Here is a 20,845-nt window from a genome sequence, read left to right as displayed (position 1 = left end):
CCTAATGAGCTGCCATTTTTGCAGACGAGGGTCTTGTGCCAGAAGGAGCTGTCTACCCTGCCCTTTCCTGCGAAATGCCATTATTCCTGAAAATAATTGGCGTAACGGCATTGTGCAAGAGGGGTTTTCTTGCACAAGAAGGGGCAGTGTAGACAGCTCCTTCTGGAGCAAGAGCCTCTTCTGCAAAAATGGCAGTTCATTAGGTATGCAAATGAAGCTCAGCAATATTCCATGCTTAGCCTCATTTGCATATTTCTGGTGCAAGAAGCCACGAGTGTAGACATAGCCCAGAGGGGTTTTTACCCCAAAACTACGAACTAGCCTGTGATAGAGAGAGAGGCCGTGTGGAGGGCCCCAGCCTCTGAGGCTAACACTATCCACCAGTAGCATGAGACCCAGGGGGAGCGGACAGAGCTGTGCCACAGTATACAGTTGAAATGCATACAATCAGCGAGGCAGACATCTGTTCTGTGTAGCAGATGGTGAGAGTCTTGTTAGATGAAAGAAGGGCACAAAATGGGATACAATGTCTTAGGTGCCACTGACATCAATGGGAATTAATCTATTTACACCAGTTGAGGACTTGGCCCGAAGTTGCTATTTGGAACCTTCATTGTAAATTTCCTGGTATTCTAGTGTTGAGGGTTATTTAAATTACAAATGTGACTAATTTCAAAAGCTACGTTCCCAAATTACTTTCACAAATTATGTATTCCATCCCATCCAGCTCATTTAGCAATTTAGGCTGCATGACTAAATTACAAATATGCCATTTCGGAGCTGGGGTAATACTGTGAATTCCTTAATTTGATTCAGGTGTTTTGCATGCAGGAAAATGCAACCACTTAAGAAGCACAAAGCCTAGTATCTGATCTATTTGAGGTCCCCCCTGCAAATTATAAACTCTGACAGGGTCAGGCCAGATGGCTACGGAAGAGTGATAGAAGACAAGTACATTAATCCTGGTTTAAACAGTTCCTTTTTCTTTGGGTAAGGTAACAGAGGCTACTCCAGAGCAATCAAACTACCTAGAGTCAATCAGGAATTTACTAGAACCAATTAAGACAGGCTAATCAGGGTATCTGGAGCCAATTAATAACCAGCCAGTACTGGTTAAAAAGACTTCCCTTCAGTTAGGTCAGAGGGTGCAAAGAAGCTGGGATAAGATTTTCTGCTGGAGGACAGGAAGGCACAAATGCTATCAGGTAGCAGGAGGAAACGTTTTGCGGTAAGAATAAAGAAGGTGCTGTGGAGGGCCATGAGGAATTAGCTTAGGGAATTGTAGCTGTCATGCTGCTGGTTCAGGAGCTGTTGTAGACAGTTGCTTTCCACCAGGGCTAAAAGCCAGAGTAGGGGAGTAGAGAGAGAGTCTGGGGTCCCCCTACCCTTCCAACTCCCTATATACCATGGTAGAATCATAGGACTGGAAGGGACCTCAAGAGGTCATTGAGTCCAGCCCCCCGCCCTCAAGGCAGGATCAAGCTCCATCTACAGCATCCCTGACAGATGTCTATCTAACCTGTTCTTAAATATCTCCAGAGAGGGAGATTCTACCACCTCCCTTGGCAATTTATTCCAATATTTGAACACCCTGACAGTTAGGAATTTTTTCCTAATGTCCAATCTAAACCTCCCCTGCTGCACTTTAAGCCCATTACTCCTTGTCCTGTCCTCAGAAACCAAGAGGAACAAATTTTCTCCTTCCTCCTTGTGACACCCTTTTAGATATTTGAAAACCGCTATCATGTCCCCCCTTAATCTTCTTTTTTCCAAACTAAACAAGCCCAGTTCACGAAGCCTGGCTTCATAGGTCATGTTCTCTAGACCTTTAATCATTCTTGTCGCTCTTCTCTGTACCCTTTCCAATTTCTCCACATCTTTCTTGAAATGTGGCGCCCAGAACTGGACACAGTACTCCAGCTGAGGCCTAACTAGTGCAGAGTAGAGCGGCAGAATGACTTCGAGTTTTGCTTACAACACACCTGTTGATACAATTGACCTGGACAGTGCGATGCACCAGATGGGAAGGACTGCTTTGGAAAGGGGTCTGGTCAGTCCCTGACCCATGAGACAGGACAGCAGCAACTACAGGCATAGTTTTCAGGGATAGTCTTAGGATTTATGGAGATGTGACTTTTTTTTTTAATAATCTTTAGCAGCACACTAATGAAACCGTTTTAAAGCAAATTTTAAATGAAGATACTGCACGACTAACACAGTAAGTTCAGAAACTGACAGCATATTCCTGGAGTTTTCAAATGCCTGCTAAATGGCTTCATTACCACTTGAATGGCTCTTTCACAGATTCAGTTTTCTGCTAAGAGGTCTGGCAGGCTTTTTCACTTTAAGTTAACTAGATCCTCTCTGGAGAAAGCAGAGCCACAGAACAGGTGTAGGAAGAGGTGGGTGGACACTAAGACCTAATGGTGCCCCAAATTTCCAGTTGCCCTACGCAGCTGCATGTTCGGTGTATGGGTACGAATGGCTCTGATGGTTTTCTTCTCTTCCCCATCCCCCCCTCCCCCCATGCTGGCCAATGATGAAGATGGCTAAGCAAACATCAATTTGTGCCCCAGGGAAAGTATCTAAACTGAGGCCTGCCATGAGCCTGTGAGGCGAGCAGTCCGCCCAAAAGCGCAGGACCCACTGAAGCAGAGATGGAACATTGTCACAAGACATTGAATAAATGCATGCGTTCTGCAGCTCAGACTTATCCTCTGCAATTTAAACTCTGATCTAGTTTAGACATCACAAAAAGGAATCTTTCTAATGCTTTTTCACATTAGCTTTTTATCTTGAAACACCGTGTCATAATAGCTGAAGAATAAAGAATTTGCGATGCGTATCCTGCATTATGAATCCTGCTTTTGACAGGTAAGTGCTATATATACTCTGTCTATCTATAAATAAATAAATACAAGGCTATGAGTGTTTCTCCTCCTCTATTCTTTAAGCTTCTGTTGTACCATGGAAAGAATGCACCATCTCGGTGCTCAGTATGTTGATCTTGTCTCGAGTTTCTCGTGGACGCAAGGCTAAATTCTACTTTCTGTTACACCACAGCAGCTTGGTCGACTGAGCTAGGGTTGTACCATGATGGGGGTTATATCATATTGCCATCTCTCTGTGTTCCTACACTAGTTCTGTTTCCCACCATATTGAATTCAAGTCTCTTCCCTTCTTACATATTGACTCTTATTGACTAGAAGGTGTAGCCAATTGTTTGATGTCAGTTGGCATGCATTCTTAAAAATGTTGAAGGGACCCAGTAACTGAACACAGTCAAATTGACTGACTGTCTAGAGACAAAGTAGAATGATATGAAAAGGAGACCTAGATTTCTTCCATCTGGGAAAGATGTCATTCTCACGGGTTGTTTGCCTTACCCAGAAAGCATGTTTCAAAGACAGACATTTCAGTATTTATAGGATGGTTTTACAAATTATGAAACTCTTTATACATCACTAAAATCCAACTTGATAGTATGTAATGCTTTTATTCATTTGTTGTTTTGTTCCATATATTTTTGGTCTCTGTTTAAGATACTACGGTCCAAACCACTGCCTGTAAAGGTACATACTGGTTAGAAAAGAACAGGTGACCCAGAAGCTGATGGAGTAGACGGGCTTCTTTATTGCAGATACTTGTTACGCCTCAGGCCCCAAAACCCTGGTCCGAGTGAGCAACAAATTAATCACAGGCACACTCTTTTATCCAAGTTAGTATGTAAATACGTGTTTCTATTACAACTCCCCTAAAGCAAGGTCTACATTAAACCTGGAAGCTCGGCTTAAGGTACGCATCTCCAGTTACGTAGAATACATAGCTGGAGTCTGCTTACCTTAAGCTGAACTTGGCAGTGTCTCCACAGCAGGAAGCCAATGGGAGTAAACACTCTCATCTGCTTCTCTTACTCCTCACAACTGTGAGGAGTACATTCACTGGCTGGAGCTGCCCTCAGCATTTGATTTGTGGTTCTGTACTAGACCCACTAAATCAAATGCCAGAACATCGATCTCCAGCGCAGCGAATGAAGACGTATTCTTAGCCCCTTATTTAGTAACATGAATACCCATATAATGCATAATAATAACCCACCTCTATTTACTGTTCACAGCATATTTAGCTGAAGTATACATTTCTTACATCACAAACTTCCTGATTCAGCAGTTTTCATGGGGTGGAGGGGTGGGGGGAAGGAGATGTGAACCTGAATGTATTTCAGAGCAAGTGGGAAAGGAGGGGAGAAAGGGAAGATATCAAGGAGTTATACACAGTGGCATTCATTAGAAGTTATTTTCTTGGTGCAGCTGCACACTTCCATCTACCCTAACAAGCAGGAAGGGAAAGGGTAGCAAACTTTGTCTATCACGCAGAAGAAATAGTGCTGTCTTTGCCATTCTTCCATATACCAGGGTAACAGTTACCCAGGTTATGTCTTGAGTTTGACAGATTTTGTATTTGCTAGTGCCAAAGCTGACTTCATCTTTACAAAGTATTGTGGGATACTAAGCATGAAAGAACAAGAGCAATTAAATGGTATTCTGCTTAAAAGCGTTGTGCTCATGTTATATGTTATGTACACCATGTTAATATGTGCTACACAAGATGTATAACATACACATTAATTAACACTCTCCTCTTTTCTGCTTCCTGATCTGCCCATGGTACTGGCCTCATTAACCAGAACCAAGTCCCTTGGTTTGAACTAACATTACTCCTCAAAATATGAGGAGTAATGTTAGTTTGAACCAACGTGTCCCGGCGCGCACTTGCACTTTCGAATCAGCTGTTGAGCGGAGTAACGTGCCGGCGAGATCATGCTAATGAAGCGCAGGATATTTAAATCCCTACTTCATTAGCACGTTCGGTCGCCTATATTTGCATCCCTAGCTCGAACTAGGGAGCAAGTGTAGACGTACCCTAAGGTGCCACAGAAATATTAAACCCCTTCTATCAAGGCCCTCTCCCCACTGCATATATTGTTACGAATCACCTGCTTCTCTTTTGTGTTTACCATTTAATAAATTTGGAGGGGTAGCCTAGTTAGACTGTAGCTAGAAAAACTTAAACAACGAATAGTCTAGTAGCACCTTAAAGACTAACAAAACATGTAGATGGTATGAGCTTTCACGGACAAAACCCACTTGTTAGTCCTCGTGTATTTCTTCAAGTTTTCTTTAGCATTGCCTCTTTGTTTACCCTCATGTAACATTCCCCAAAAGGTTTCCCCATTTCAGCCCACTCAGACCATTTAGGAAGACAACCATTTCTAGCATATACCACTCTGGAATTTTCTGCATTATTCATTGACTTCAACTTGAGACTAATTGTTCTGGACATTTTACATAATATTTCCAATGTCACCATAAGCTTTTTCCATTTACCAGGAGTTTTTTTTTTTTTAAAAAGGAAGACGTAAGCACAGATTCTTCTTTATTTATTTCTTTGTTTTTATGGCCAGAAGGGACCATCATGATCATTTAGTCTGACACCCTGCCTAACACAGGCCAGGGAATCTTATCCAGTAATTTCTACAGCAAGAGGGTTAAGCTACAGTGTGCCTTTGCAAGAGATCCAATATTAATTTAAAGATTGCAAGTAATAGAGAATGCACCATGTCCTTACATAGGTTGTTCCAATGGTTAGTTATCTTCACTGTTTTATCAAGTTATCTTCACAGATTACTTGTAATCTGAATTGCCTGGTTTTATCAAACCATTGAGTGTCACTATATTGCCCTCTGCTAGATTAAAGAGCTAACTATTATTGTAAATTTGTAGACTGGGATCAAGTTAGCTAAACTAATGAGACTGAGCTTTTTTTAGAATGTTTTCTGCCTTTTCCAGTTAGTCAACATAGACTCATAGACTTTAAGGTCAGAAGGGACCACCATGATCATCTAGTCTGACCCCCTGCACAGTGCAGGCCACAGAATCTCACCCACCCCCTCCTAGAATAATCCTCTCACCTATATCTCAGATATTGAAGCCTTCAAATACGTTGAAGACCCCAAGATGCAGAGAATCCTTCAGCTGTGATCTGTACCCCATGCTACAGAAGAAGGTGAAAAACCTCCAGGGCCTCTGCCAATCTACTCTGGAGGAAAATTCCTTCCCGAACCCAAATATGGCGATCAGCTAAACCCTGAGCATGTGGGCAAGACTCACCAGCCAGACACCCAGAAAGTTCTCTATAGTAACTCCTATCATCCGTCGATTGACCTATTTGCCACTGATAATGAATGGTCAATTAGTTACCAAGATCATGTTATCTCATCAAACCATCCCCTTCATAAACCCATCTAGTTTAAACATCTTTGAAGTGTGAATATTCCAGAAAGTTTCACTGATACTACATGCAGAATTAACTCACCTTCCAACTCCTACTTCATACTCCCGTTTGTTCTTGTAGTTCCCTGTGCAAAGCTGTAGCTCACAAAACTGGCTGTGGCCCCCAAGTCTTTCTCTGAGTTTTAAAGACTCACTCTGCCATCTTAAAAAACAATTGACATTCTTGGTTCATAGGTCTGATCTTGCATTTGGTGGCATTAAAATGCCTATTAATTCAGATCAGTCTGTTTAACTATTGTTATTGACCACACCATCAACTTTTGTGTCATTTACAAGTTTTATAAATGAGTATTTTTATTCCAGTCATTAATAGAGATGTTCCTGATGCATTTAAAGATGTTCTCCTTAATACTACTGCTTGCTGATTTGTTTTCATTAATACCTGCAACTTCCCATTCCATCACTGCATTTAGTAAGAGATGACTTGTCCTCATCCCTATAAGGTTCCCCTTTCTATTTATTTTATTGTTTGTTATTGCTGCTTGCATCTTCTCTGTGAACCAGGATGATATTTTAATAATCCTTTTTCATGTCTGTGGAATTGGAGGTGGATGGCAGAGAGAATCAAATAAAATATACTTAATTCCCAATTATTTATCACATTTTTATATTTAAATGTTTCTTAACTGTTTTTTCATTTTTCCCCCCCAAAAGCCTCAAGTGTATGTGTTTGTACTAAGAACAATTAGAACACGATGACTTATACCTAGGCAATCATCAGATTTTAGTTCAGTGAGCAATTCACCTTCATCCATCAGAATGAGATCAAATATAAAACTACTATGAGTTGGCTATAATGCTTGTTATGTTAAAGTCATCGTTTCTCTCTCTTCTGCTTTAAAAAAAAAAAGACAGTTGTTTGCTATTCTCCATGCACAACCTCTCATGCATTAATGGTGGAGGTCTCTTTATCTAAAGTGCTTATCTGGGGCCCTTCATACCTCACAGTCTTTAATGCATTTATCTGCATGATGCATGTGTGGGGGATGACAGGGCTATTATCCCCTTGGTACAGCTGGGGAACAGAGGCCCAGAGGGACAAAATGATTTGCCCAAGGTCACACAAGGAAGTCTGTTGCTGAGCAGGGAATTGAACAGGCTACAGCCCTAACCATTGGGACATTGAATTTGGGTTGCTTAAGCATTTATATCATGGGCTATGCTTTCTATGCTGTTCCTTTATCAACGTTCCTCCAGGGGGCTGAGATGTTGTACAAATTGCCAGTGTTGGTGTGGAGCTATTATTAAAACAGCTAATCTGTCTGTACCAGTGGGGGGCAATCTGCAGCCTACAGGCAACATGAGGCCCATCAGGTCCGTGGTCCGTGAGACATTTTGTTTACTATTGCTAGATTCCACTGGTTTCTGCATAGTCTCTTTTCAGTGTTACTAAAGTGACATGCATGTAAACCAAGGGTACATGCGGTGAGGTGCATGCTGATTGCACACAACACTGACTGTGAGAGCCAAGTGCTTCCTCTGCAGCCAATCCAAGCGCTGCTATGGTTCAATTGGCATATCCCACAATTTCCAGGTGTACCGGCGCAGTTAGCAAAACTACCCTGTCCCAGGAGACTGTCTTGGTTACAACACTCTTGTGGCCCACTGAGATAAAGCTGGTCCACTCATGCAATCCACTCACTAGCCTAAGATGCCCATTGCTGCTCTGTACCGTGTATATCTCCATGTTCCAAATGCTGCTTCCTGACACATCTGAGCATTTAAAATATTATTTTACTCTTGCTGAATGTACTGGAAATATGTCCATGGATTTATTGGGGGAAAATAGTGAGCATAGAAATTTCTCCCTTGCTGCCTTCTCTCCCCCTTTAATATCAAATGGTACGTTCCAACCTTTCACTCTTCATATAGACGAACTTCTATTATTTTTCAGGGATAAGGCATTGAGGGCTCTGCTATCCACCCTGTTCCTCACTGAACAGTCAGGCTAGGTTGGTGCTGGAAATGCTTTGCTCCTCTCAATGTCATTGAAAGGAGGCCGCCCAATGTGAACTTTCCCTGCAGTCGTTCCAATCACTCAGACAAGCTTTAGCTCACTCCTGACCATAACCAACCTTTGCTGATGGGATAGTTCCCTTCAGCTAAGACCCTTTCCGACCATCCTCTTTCTGTCCTGAGGTAGAAGAGACCTGCTTAGTGGTATGAAGTCCCCTGGATGTGGGAGTTCTATTGTCTATTTGTCTCCTCAGGCAAGATGCCCATAACAGCTATCTCCTTTCCAAACAGATGTATTCACAGCTTTGGCAGGATTTTGAAGCTAATGTAATTCTATCTTCTGAGTCTGAAATTAGGCCCTTAGGTGGTTTGGTTTTTTTTACTAGACACCGGTGATATTCAGATTCTGTTATGCCCTTGACTCGAGACTTTCAATATCCACAGAACTATAACCAACATTTTATCTGATATTTTAAAAATGTACAATAACTACTTTTGGGAGCACTCATGATTTTCTCTAGAATACTCTTCCTGTCATACCCCATCTTGCATCTAACACTTGCTCCAGTTTGGGTTTCTTTTGTCTATTGAGGACAATTGTACTAAGAATGATATCTTTTGGTTAGAAACATTTTTCACTCTTGAATATTAGGGAGGCTATAAGGTATAGCAAAAGGGTAATATCCTTTTAGGCCATTCAAATGGTTTGTGAGCTCTTTTCAGTGGGTTTCCTCAGGGTGTATGATTTTGAAAGTGCTAGAAACTAATCCAGTGTAGCAATGTGTATGGAGGTAGGCCTGCTTTGTTTAGATATATTTAGTAAACATGGTTATTTGGAAGTCAGCTCTCCCTATGTTATGTAATGAAGGTAATATGCATAACATTCTGATTTTTTTTACAAATTATCATTGTTTACAATAGTGCCTAAGGGTACGTCTATAGAACAGCATTATTTTGGAATAACTGGCATTATTTCAAAATAACAAAATGTGTGTCTGCACAGCAAGCTGTTATTTCAAAATGTCGAGATGGAGGATGACTTACTCTGACTTCTGTAACCCTCATTTCATGTGGAGTAAGGGAAGTCGAAGGAAGAGTGTTCCTCCTTCAATTTCCTGCTGGGTAGACAGCTTAATTTGGCTTTTGGTGCTATTTTGATGTCAGCCATGCAATTGATGTAGCTGCAGTTGCATAGCTTAATTCGACTTTTGCCCTGCAGTGTAGATGTGCCCTTAGGCTGTGGTATTGTGAATGTTTAGATGCATTATTCAGGAGACATAACAAGGCATTAAGGTGTGTGTAAACAGGAAATAAAGTCAATCTTGTATTGAGTCCGACTGTGTGAAGTGAGGTCATGTGGTGCTTAAGGAAGCAAACCGGTCTTACTGAGGACGCAGCCTTAGCATCACTGTCCCTTACTTTCCTATCCTTAATCCATGTTACGGTGAGTCCAGACTGAAAAAAAGGTGAAAAAGTGTGAGAGAGCAGGACAGTGTTGTAGAACAGCAGAGAGATGTTTGTTCTAAACACCACCCCAGCAGAGTTCAGTCCTCAGTACCATGAGAGTTGAATACAGATGCCAAAGGTCTGATCAAGCATCTTGCTTAGATCTGCAATCAATCAGGGAAGAAGCCAATTAACACTCATCTCTATAGAATGGAAGCTACAGCAGAAGGTGCTGTCCTTTTCAGAAGCCTCACAACTACTTAAGTTGAAACTGGTTAAGTATTTCATGCCATGCCATGGGATTTTTTTATTTTTATTTTGAGACAGCTCAAGTTGATTTACAGAAGCACAGAAGAGTGAATCAGCACATCATTTCATAACAGCTCTGTACAACCTACCTGAACATTATGACCATGGAGAAATGAGCAAAGAACTTATCAGAAACAGGCTTTTATTGTAGGTCTGAAAGCCTGCAATTGTCAGACTCCAGAATGATCCTAACCTAATTCTAGAGAGAGCTTAAAAACATAGTACTCCAAAGTCATTATGTCGAAAAGCAACAGACTCTCATCAGAAATAACTTTGAGGAAAAACTACGAACTTAGAGAAGCCACAGACAAAAAGAGGAATATATCCCAGGCTGCCCAGAAACACTATTGGCCCAGCCCATGTACAAGCACAAAGGAATCCAGAGAGGGCTATGCTAACGTCACACACAAGGAATAGAAGAGCATGCAAGAATACCAATGAAATAGCAAATGCCTCTCAGCAAATGGCTTTGAAGCACTTCCTGTATGGAAATGTCTCAAACAAGGACATTGGCAGATAGCTACATAATCAAAGTACTTGGCAACAGGTGTTTTTGAAGAATAAAACCCCAAAGTCACGGAGATTGCATACCTTGGAGCCAAAGGAGAGGACCAAAAAGAACCACCATGGATCACCATAATTGCCTTAGGAGAGTATGAAATCAACTTTAAAAATGACAGCGGTGCTGATGTAACAAAGATTCCAGAATGATTTTATAAAAAGATGAAATCACTAATACTTCTACAACCAAAGCTACTAGAAGGCCCGGGAATAGCCCCATTAAATGTAAAGGAAAAAAAATCTTGGTTCCCTCTAAAAACTAAGGGGAAATAACATCCCAAGAAGTCAACGCTGTACATAGCCTTCATACTGCTCTACTTGACCACCTGTAATCACGTAGCTGTAGTCCTGGTTATAAGGATAAAATCAGTCACCATGCATCTGGAATCTGAGATCAGGAAGGAATTCACAAAATTATTTCAAAGACTGGGGCAACTAGAGAGAATGCCACGCACAATTTTTTCCAAAGGCATATGGATTGAGCCCTGAAGAACTACTATTTGGAAGGAAATTCAGGTCCACTCTAATATTCCTTCCTTGTCTAAACAGATTTTTCTAAGCTCAGCTGAGGATCGGGACAAAGGCTCATGGTGGGCAGAGGAAACGCTACAGAGATGTTCTTCAGAACACCTTGGTATTGATGCTGACACCTGGGAGAGGCAGGTGAAGGATCAGGTAACCTGGAGGATCACAATAAAAACTGGTGCCCAACACTTTTGAGATCAAACAATATCACCATGAAGAACAGAGAGCCCAATGGAAGGAGTGTGCTTGGGCCCATATTAGCTGCACTGGAGATGGAGACCTCATATGCATCCACTGCCAGAGAGTGTTCCTTGCCAGAATTGGCCTAATTTCTCATCTATGTATGTACTCATCAGTTATAGGCATCCGGGGGGAGGGGGAGATTCCTTCCAGTTATTAGTCTGATTTCTCAAGATTAGAGAAGACAGAAACTCTATATAAAATCCATCAGAAGAGGAACTTTGACAAGGGTCATAGTCAAATCCTTGAGAGTACTGAATTCAGGAGATCAAATTTTCAAGAAAAGGGGACAGTGTGCCAAAACCACATGATGCTTCATTAGGAGGGTGTCTGAAGTAATCCTCTGTCAGAATGGGTGTCATCTTGTTGGTTCATCAGACTACTTTATCCCTCCCAGGTTTGTTCATGGTTTTTATGCTGATATGTCATTCCTATTGTGGAGTTCTTCAAAGAAAAATATGGCTAAAAGATAAGTTATCACCCTTGTGTGATGCACTATGTAGCTCACATTGGCACCAAAAGTGTTTAAATGGAGCTCTCTAGCTCCATTCAAGCATCTAGTATCATTTGGAAGGTAGGCCAGAAGCAACAGCAGATAAGAACCATATGGGAAAGGAGCTGGGTTGAGAGTATAGAGAGGAAGGGGCCGGAGGGAAAGAATTCTGCAGTTGCACTCTGGTTGCTAAAAGGAAGAGTCATGAGAGAGTTAGCCTGTGGGGAAACTGAGTGAAAGGACCTGAATGAAGACCAAGGTAAGAAGTCGTCCACGGAAGCAGCAAGGAGTCTAAAGGTGCAGACCTTAGCTGCTTGCTGCAAGGTTCCTGGACTGAAACTCGGAGATGGAGAGCCTGCTTCTCCTACTCGTCACTATGGTAACACCTGGCTCCAGGTAGAGAAGGACATTGGAACCAGGCCTCAAGAGAGTGTACTGGGAGGCATTGCTCCACATAAGAGCAGGAGGGCAACTATCCAGAGCCTGTGTAGAGTGAAGAATCAGCATTGTTTTGTTTTGAGTTGAGTTTACCGTGCTCTTTGTTTACCAGGAAAGGGATTAGAGAAAATGTAACCGGGGTGGAGGGGCAAACCAGGCGAAGAGCCAGGCGAAGAGGAGTAACTATCAGTGGAGGGTATACGGCAGGAGAGCTTGCTGTGCCACAAGGAGGCACTCTAAGCAGGAGTCCCCTCTCCTGCATGCTCCCCTTTTCCAAAAGGGAGTTGTGGTTTTAACTGTGGTGATTTAGAAACCTGAGTCAGGGTGGCCATTAAGGGTGCAACTAGTAAAAGGTAAGAGTCTGCACAAAGAGGAATAGAAAGAGTCTGACTGGAGTGTTTCTGCAAAGATGCTTTCTAGGTATACAAAAAGGGATGGACTCTGACTTAAGGAGCTTGCTATCAAGGATGGACAAGAACCCAGAAATGAGAGAAGGGGAACAAGTGGGATGTTCTGTGTGAATTAACACACTTACCTATAGGCAGAAGCAAACAGAAGATCTTAAAAGTTGAAAGGCGGGGGGTTCTTGGGATGAGTTTAGATGGGTCACGCAGTGCATTCATTTAAAAATAGATACCTGCTTCTGCTTGCTTCCTGTCATCCATCGATTCTCTATGTGCTAGGCCCTGCTGCCAGCTTTCCCCGTTACTCTAAACCGTCAATAGTCACCTCTACACAGTGCAAAGACAGGAGGAAATGCTGTCCTATCACAGGAATGTTTTATGTCCACTTTGCATCAGCACAAGGTGCAGGGCAAAAGGGGATTAAACCCCAAGTCTCCACGCTCCTATTTAAAAATGTTCAGTAGCTGGCTCTCGTGCTCCTGTTTCAATGCTAGGTAATAATATTTCTGAATGAATCAGAGGTGACTTAGAGTAACAACACCCACCGTCTGGATCCGATCTGGGTTATGGCCAACTCACTGAGGCTTACTTCTAAAGCAGTTATTTATAGATGCTCTTCTCCAGCTTGGCAGTCTCTTGTGAAAGTTTCTGAGCATCAGCTCTTCAAGCAATCAGCATAAAATTAAAATTTTCAGTGTTAATGGTGAGCAAATAGTTTTAAGGAAACGGCAAATCTTTCCTTGCACTTAATCTTTACATATTAATCGCCAATCTCTCTACTCTTCTATCATCATAAAATACTCAATCCCATTGTAAGAAGCCAAACATTTCACTTGCAAAACCAAAAGCAAATGCCGGTATAATTTCCTAGAAAGCCTCTCAAATTCATATTGTATTTAGGCTTAGAAGGCTTAGATTGTTATTGCTACATATTAGTTTCACCGTACACACACACACACACACACACACACACAAGCCACTCAAAAATATTTGCATTGATGACAACTGAATTTTTCACTTAAGTAAGCAAAATGGTATTTGAAACTTTGCATATGTTGACCTCAATAGCTATCAGTTTAAAAAAACAAAAACCTTTGAATTCTGCCAAGCCCAATTATGACTGGAAAATAAATAGTCCTTGAATGGCTATATTTCTTGAACAGAAGAAAAACAAAGATAGAAATGCTAGTTTTCCCACTCCTGTAATTAACATACCAGTTGCCCTATTCAACTTCAAGTGTGGGGCTTTTTTAAGACCCGATCCTGCAAAGTGATGCATGTGAGTAATTTTACTCATGCAAGTTGTTCCATTGACTACGTGTTGGAACAAAGCTATTCACATGCTTTTGCCTTTGCAGAATCGAGCACTTTTAAAAGTGTAGTTTCACCTCAACTTGTCATTAAAGAGAAACTTGAACCTGAAAAGCTTTTTAGCTCCCCCCAGTGGTGAAAAATATTTTGCACTGATAATTTGAAAATAAAATCTGAAGGAACTCTTCCAGCCCCTGATTCCGGCATAACAGACAAGAATGACCTACTTTCTTTGTCTTAAAGTTTAAAAATCTTAAATAAGAATTAATCACTTGACTGCAGGCAACGAGATGGCTATGTGTGAAGTCGCAATACAAACAAAGTCCCAAGCATGTACTGAGTGTGACCTTGAACTGAACGTTGTTTTATTAGGGGTGGAGTGGATGTGGGGGAGGTGGAATTGATTGCTGAATGCATCTTTCAAGATGCATTAGCCATGATTAGTCACTGCTTTTGTATTTTCCTTTGAACGTTATAGTTATCAAATGCAATATCCTTGATAAACTATCGCTTGTGAGGAGAAAATGAAAGAAGCCTTAAGATACAGATGAAACAAAAAACAGGACGATGTAGCACTTTAAAGACTAACAAGATGGTTTATTAGGTGATGAGCTATTAGGCGATAAGCTCATCACCTAATAAACCATCTTGTTAGTCTTTAAAGTGCTACATGGTCCTGTTTTTTGTTTCAGCTACACCAGACTAACACGGCTACATTTCTATCACTATTGAGATATAGTGAAACTTCTCATGAAAAATGATCGTTTTAGGCTTGTGTGTGATCTTCCATGTCAACTAACTACTGCTGTGTGCTTCAAGGGTCAGCTGTGTTAATCGTGGGATCATACCCTTCATTATCCTGACCACTTACTTATACCTTTTGAGAAGTGTCCCTTCCAGAAAAGTCATAGAGGATTCATGGGCAATGGGTGACCCCATGGCTTGGAGGCGAGCACCCCCCAGCCTTGCCCACCAGAGATCATGCTTCCCCCTCTCCCACTGTGTGGCCTACTATCCCCTGCCTACCCTCCTCCCACCCCACTCCTGCAATGTGGCTGCTGGCCCTGGCCCCCTCTATGCCCAGGGTAGCACCCCTGGCCCCAGAGCTCCGGGAAGCCAGCGAGTGTTGTGGCCACAGCCTTCCCCAGCTCCGGGGAGCCAGTGGGCAGCACAGCCCCAGCCTGCCCTATCCCTGGAGCTCTGGAGAGCTGGCCAGCAGGCATGGCACAGGGCCAGGCATGGGTGGGGCCAAGTGAAACAGTTTGGGAAGGCAATGCCTTCCCCTGCCTAGGATACTTGCTGCCCATGAGATAATTCAATTATTATTTGTTACTGCAACACGTAGACGCCTTAACTGAGATTAGGGCTGCAGTGTGCCAAATTCTGTACTAACATTGTGCAGGACTCAAGTTTGTAATCTATGTAGACAAAGAGTGGGAGGGAAAACAGAGACAATGAGAACTGAAGTGATTTGCCCAAGGTCATCACATAAGAGCTTTTTGCAGAGGTGGGAGGATAGGTGACTCCCTCCACAGTTGATTCAGGTTTTCTAAGGCCTATCTGGTGCCCTGACTCCTGTATTGAGCTGCACTGAGTGCAATAGGGATAAGAGCAACAGGGTTCTACAGAAGTTTGTGTAATAACTCAGATAACTTGATAATGCATGAGAACCAGTCTTTCGCCGTCCTGCAGTAGGGACATAATTTTCTGTTCATCGTAGAGCGCAAATTCAGAAAAGTTAGAGGGAAAGGTTATTTTTCCAGAGAATTCTTTGTCTTGATTGTTCTTGTGGCGAGTGACAAACCCATCCGACGCAAAGAATAAATTGGAATGGGGGCCAATAAAGCAAAGAACAAATAACTGTACATCACAAGATGAGATTATGGAGATAAAAGCAATTCATTTTAGAAAGAAATGCATTATAGGAAAATATACTGTAGCCCATGGATACTGTAGTCTGAGCCTGACCCCAGAAAGGTTAAAAACCCATTGCCTACATGGAATTTATATTCCCACTAAGCCCACATTTCATGAGGAGTTTGGGTTTGTTTAGTTTGCAGAAGAGAAGAGTGAGGGGGGATTTGATAGTAGCCTTCAATTTCCTGAAGGGAGGTTCCAAAGAGGATGGAGAGAGGCTGTCCACAGTAGTGACGGTTGGCAGAACAAGAAGCAATGGTCTCAAGTTACAGTGGGAGAGGTCTAGGTTGGACATTAGGTAAAACTATTTCACTAGGAGGGTGGTGAAGTACTGGGATGGGTTACCTAGGAAGGTGGTAGAATCTCCATCCCTGGAGGTTTTTAAGTCTCAGCTTGACAGGGCCCCAGCTGGGTTGATTTAGTTGGGATTGGTCTTGCCTTGAGCAGGGGGCTGGACTTGATGACCTCCTGAGATCTCTTCCAGCTCTATGATTCTATGAAACAAAGTGAAAACTAGCACAGAGAAGAATGCAAGGGCAGGAGGGTGCTAGCTATCTCCATAGATTCCTTCCCCCTTCTCTCCCCCCCCCCCCCGCCCCCCCCACGGTCATGTGGTGCCAACACTGAGCACAGATATCTACAAGAAACCAGAGTATTTCTTCAGTTGTTTTTGGGAAGGAGGGGAGGAAATTGTGATACACTACACTAATTTCTCATTAAAATTGTAGCTTATGAGTCACTTATTTTTAATTGGGATAGATTGTGAACTTCCCCACAGTGAAATAAATTCAGTGTTACACTGAGCAACCCCCTTTTTTTTCAACCCTAGCTACTGCAGAAATGTAGAGACCCAGTCAAGCTGAATTTTGACAGCTAGACCTTTGTTTTTTTTCTTGTCTATTTTATATCTTCTGGTTTCTATTAAAAGGGCATGTCAGATGCCTGACAGCCACAGTAATGGAAAGACCAGGCATGTGTTGGTAAAAAGGACACTTGTTCTAAAAGTTATTAGCGTCCTTGTTCAATTTGTGCATACGAATTCCGTGTGAGCAAACAAACGGGTGGAGCCACACCTGTGAATGATCAATGTAAACGAAGTGTCTCATGGCCCAACAGTGGATCATGCTGATCAGCTGCATGCCAAAGGTTGCTGACCTCGGCTCCAAACACACGCTCTTGAACTTTGTACTATGGAATTTCATCCTACTTCAAGGTCATCCAGAACATCGTATGAAATATGCTGATCCTTCTCTATATAGACAATATCTCCCAATTTTGTGTCATCAGCAAATTTCATCAGCACACTCCTACTTCATATGTCAAGACCATTAATAAAAATACTGAACAAGGATGAAGGTCTCAAGACTAGTTCTTGAACAACTCCACCAGTATCCTCTCTCCAGTCTGATAGTTCAACTGTCAGACAGCCTGCTGCCTTCATTGCTTTAGCTGGCTCCTTATTCAATTTACAATTCTTATATTAATACTTATCCTCCCTAATTAATTTCTCATGTCCTATAGGGTCCAGTGCTTTCCTGTAGTCCAGATATATTAGACCAGCTGCATTTCCCTTAAACTAAAAAATGTTTGTTTTCTCAAAGAAGGATTTCTGCTTAGTCTGACTAAACCCAGTGTTTCCATAGTATGTTGTCCCCTCAAATGCCTGAACAAACAAGGGATAAATGCATGTTAGACCCAAATCAGCAAGAGGATCAAATTGCATAATGCTTGGGATAGCTTAGTGATGAGACAGGTTTCAAACATGATGTTAGGTGTGGGGGGAAAAAAAGCACTTGAAATCATGTGGATAGGCGACTCCCTCCACAGTTGATTCAGATTTCTCCCAAATCTTTGTTCATGTTCCAAAATCTAAGTATTGTGTACAACTGGGATGCATCACAAATGAAAGGATTTGAAAGTAAGAGTATAGTTGGTGTAATAGAATAAATCTTGGGATAAGAATTTAAAGATGACCTCTTCAAGGACCAGATTGCAAATGGGAAATGAGGCCAGACCTGGCAAAACTAAACAATGCACATCTGATTTGGAACCAGAGTATAAAAAATACAAGTGAAAGTATCTTCCTTTGAGGAGAATAGAAGCTCCAGAATGGGGCCAAAAGCAGCACATTAATGCTTTCTAACTAGGAAGAATCAATAAGTGGATAACTTCACAACCCATAATATGCAGCTGCATGCTATTCCTTCAATGTAGTGTTTGGGCTAAGAGTAGTGAGGGTTTTAATCCAAGGATCTTCTGGCTAATTTCCTTGATTAAATCTTATCCTAGTATGAGATAATGCTAGACAAAATCCAGATTAGAGGTTCCTTGACAACTTACTTCTCAGGCATAAAGAAGTTTGGTCCTACTTGTCAACTATTTTTCTGCAAAGGACTCCAATAACATGCAATCCAAATTTGTAGCTAAGTTTTAAGATTCCGGTTTGGAATTTGAGTCCTGCTAAAGATATGTTGGACTGATTAGTGAGAGTAATATTCTAGATGATTTTGGTATCGTTTTCTCCTCATCTATTTCAATAGTGCTAACTGATGAAGGAAAAGAGGAAGGACAAGCCAGTTTCCAGATTATTGGAGTACCCATTTGAGTAGAAAGTTCTAGTTCATGTTCTCTGAAGATACAAAGGGTTAATAATAATAATTAATAATGCATGTTTTCTCTCTGGAATTTACATAATGACCTTTTTGTTCTACAAACAGATGAGCTGCAAAACAAAAGAGAAGGAAAATCACAAACCACACTCATCTCTGGTTTTGCAGCTCACCTTGAAGGGTTCCTTGACTCAGTGACTCTTGACCCTTAATGGATATTCCCTGTATACAAACAAGTTCTGGTTAAATATCCATTGACTTCAAAGGCCTTTGGATCATTCCCAAGGGTTATTACCTAGGCCCCATTCCTGCAACCACTCATTCACATGCTTACCTTTATGCACAGTGCTGGGTGTGCTCCTGTGCTTAAAAGCTACATGTGTGTTAAATGTTTGCAGACTCATGGCATGACCAGGTCTTTTGAGGCTCCCTGCTGGAGGCCTTGTGGTTCTACTGCACCATGCCCCAGAAAAGGATCAGTGAAGGCGCGTCCTTCAAGCCTGCCTTCATTGGTGGCTAGGAAGCAGCCACCCAGAGCACAGCAGGCTCAGATAAAAGGAGCCACAGGGTCGGAGCAGTTCAGTTCTTGGGACCATAGGAGCAAGGGAAGTATTCCTTTTGGGAAGCTGAAGGGAGAACCAGAAGACAGGTTCTGATGACTGGCATTTGTGAGGAAGAACTTCAGTCCTGAGGTAGGGAAGTGGCCCAAGGAATAGCAGCAGCAACTATTACAAGATGCAGCACATGGCTTTTATTTAGAGAGATCCACAGTAGCTGGTAGGTCCATGTCCCACTGCTGCCAGAATGGCCTTAACCCTGAGAAAGGGGTAAGGCTTGCTTAGAGGTCCAAGTGATGAGCAGGACTTGGTCTCTAGAGAGAAAGCCCTGGGGGCACTGCTCTGTAACAGGGCAGATTTATAGATGGCCCAGGAGGCAGACCTGGTGACGGGAGAGACGGGGGGGGGGGGGGGGGGGGGCGGTCCATGGTGGCGGTTGGAGCCTTGGATCCTCTAGAATTGTTCTGGTAGTGCTGCACCCAGTAGAGCCCCATGCCATGTACTCCAGCCAACTCTGATGGCTGGCAGGGAGGGAAAGGGTGGGAGGGGCAATGCACCATCTGGGCCTGCTTGCTCCTTCCACCTGAGGTCCCACCCCTTCTAGGCAGGCAGCCTCTCCCCCTCCATATTGCTCAGGGCCCCAGCAATCCTGGTGGCTCCCCTGCCAACAAGGGCTAGACGTGAGCCCGAAGATCGAGCTAAGGATACCAACCAGGGCACACAGATAGGCCCTGTCAGACTTTTGTTACCCCGCAAGGAGTTCTGTCCTGAGATGAGCCACTGAAGACCCACCTGACAAGGGCATAAGGTGACAGGGGCCACCTCAAGCAGAGAGTCTGGGTTCACTCCTGGCCAACAGGGGGTGCTTATCAGAGGTGAGGGCACACCGTCCCATTGGGTCAAAGGGTGACATCTCCCTTATACTTCAGCTGATCCATGAAACTAGCTGCTATAACCATTCTTCAGACTGAAAATTTTTTCTGCTTTGCTTCCATGGTGGACATTGGCACATTGTTTTTTAAAAAAATCAGCTTTCCATTTTTTTCCCTAAAGAGGCTGTTTAAAATGAGCCTTTCTGAAAAGTAATCTGCATGCTAAGTGACTATTAAACTTTGTTTCTCTCTCATTTGCTCATTGCAGTTTGACTCATCATTGTGACGGTGATGTCAAAATGTGCAGTCAATTTGCCAGAAGAACTCTGCCATCGCTTGTGCCCTCCACCTCCTGGTTACACATCATCGTGACATTGCCACTCTGTGTAGTATTCAACCCCTCCCCGCTGCCTCTGTAAACTATTTCATAGTGGAAAAACAGCTGATGTTTTAAAATAAAAAATCAAGCTGTCCCCTGCCAGTGAGACTCAGACGGAATGTAAAAACCGTTCCAAATAGGGACACGTTTGTCTTTGTGCTTCAGGCAAGCGAAAGCGGAAAGCTGTATCAAAGAAAAGCTTCGACCAACCAGCGTTTAAATGTGTATGAGAAAAATAATTAAAAAAACACACAGTGGCATAGCAGCTAAACAAACTCTCAACAAATTCAACTGCATTTTCAGCATATACAGGCAGTCCCCGGGTTACGTACAAGATAGGGACTGTAGGTTTGTTCTTAAGTTGAATTTGTATGTAAGTCAGAACTGGTACATATTGTAGGGGAAACTCTAGCCAAACATTTCTCCAGAACTCAGTTTTATTCTTCCACACTTCACTTCCCTCAGTCTTTTATTC

At 42.5% G+C, this 20,845-nt stretch overlaps 1 long non-coding RNA gene across 1 annotated transcript; it reads left to right on the top strand.

Moving 5' to 3' along the window:
• The first annotated feature begins 1,156 nt into the window (after positions 1-1,156).
• LOC142831298 (uncharacterized) lies at positions 1,157-20,505 on the top strand. Its single transcript, XR_012907020.1, has 3 exons — positions 1,157-1,228; positions 2,787-2,874; positions 20,260-20,505. It is a non-coding gene; the product is annotated as an uncharacterized LOC142831298 (long non-coding RNA).
• Positions 20,506-20,845: the final 340 nt, after the last annotated feature.

Source organism: Pelodiscus sinensis, chromosome 13 (assembly GCF_049634645.1).
Source record: "Pelodiscus sinensis isolate JC-2024 chromosome 13, ASM4963464v1, whole genome shotgun sequence".
NCBI lineage: Eukaryota > Metazoa > Chordata > Testudines > Trionychidae > Pelodiscus > Pelodiscus sinensis.
The sequence above is the reverse complement of the archived record's forward strand: the minus strand, read 5'-3'. Positions and strand labels throughout refer to the sequence as shown.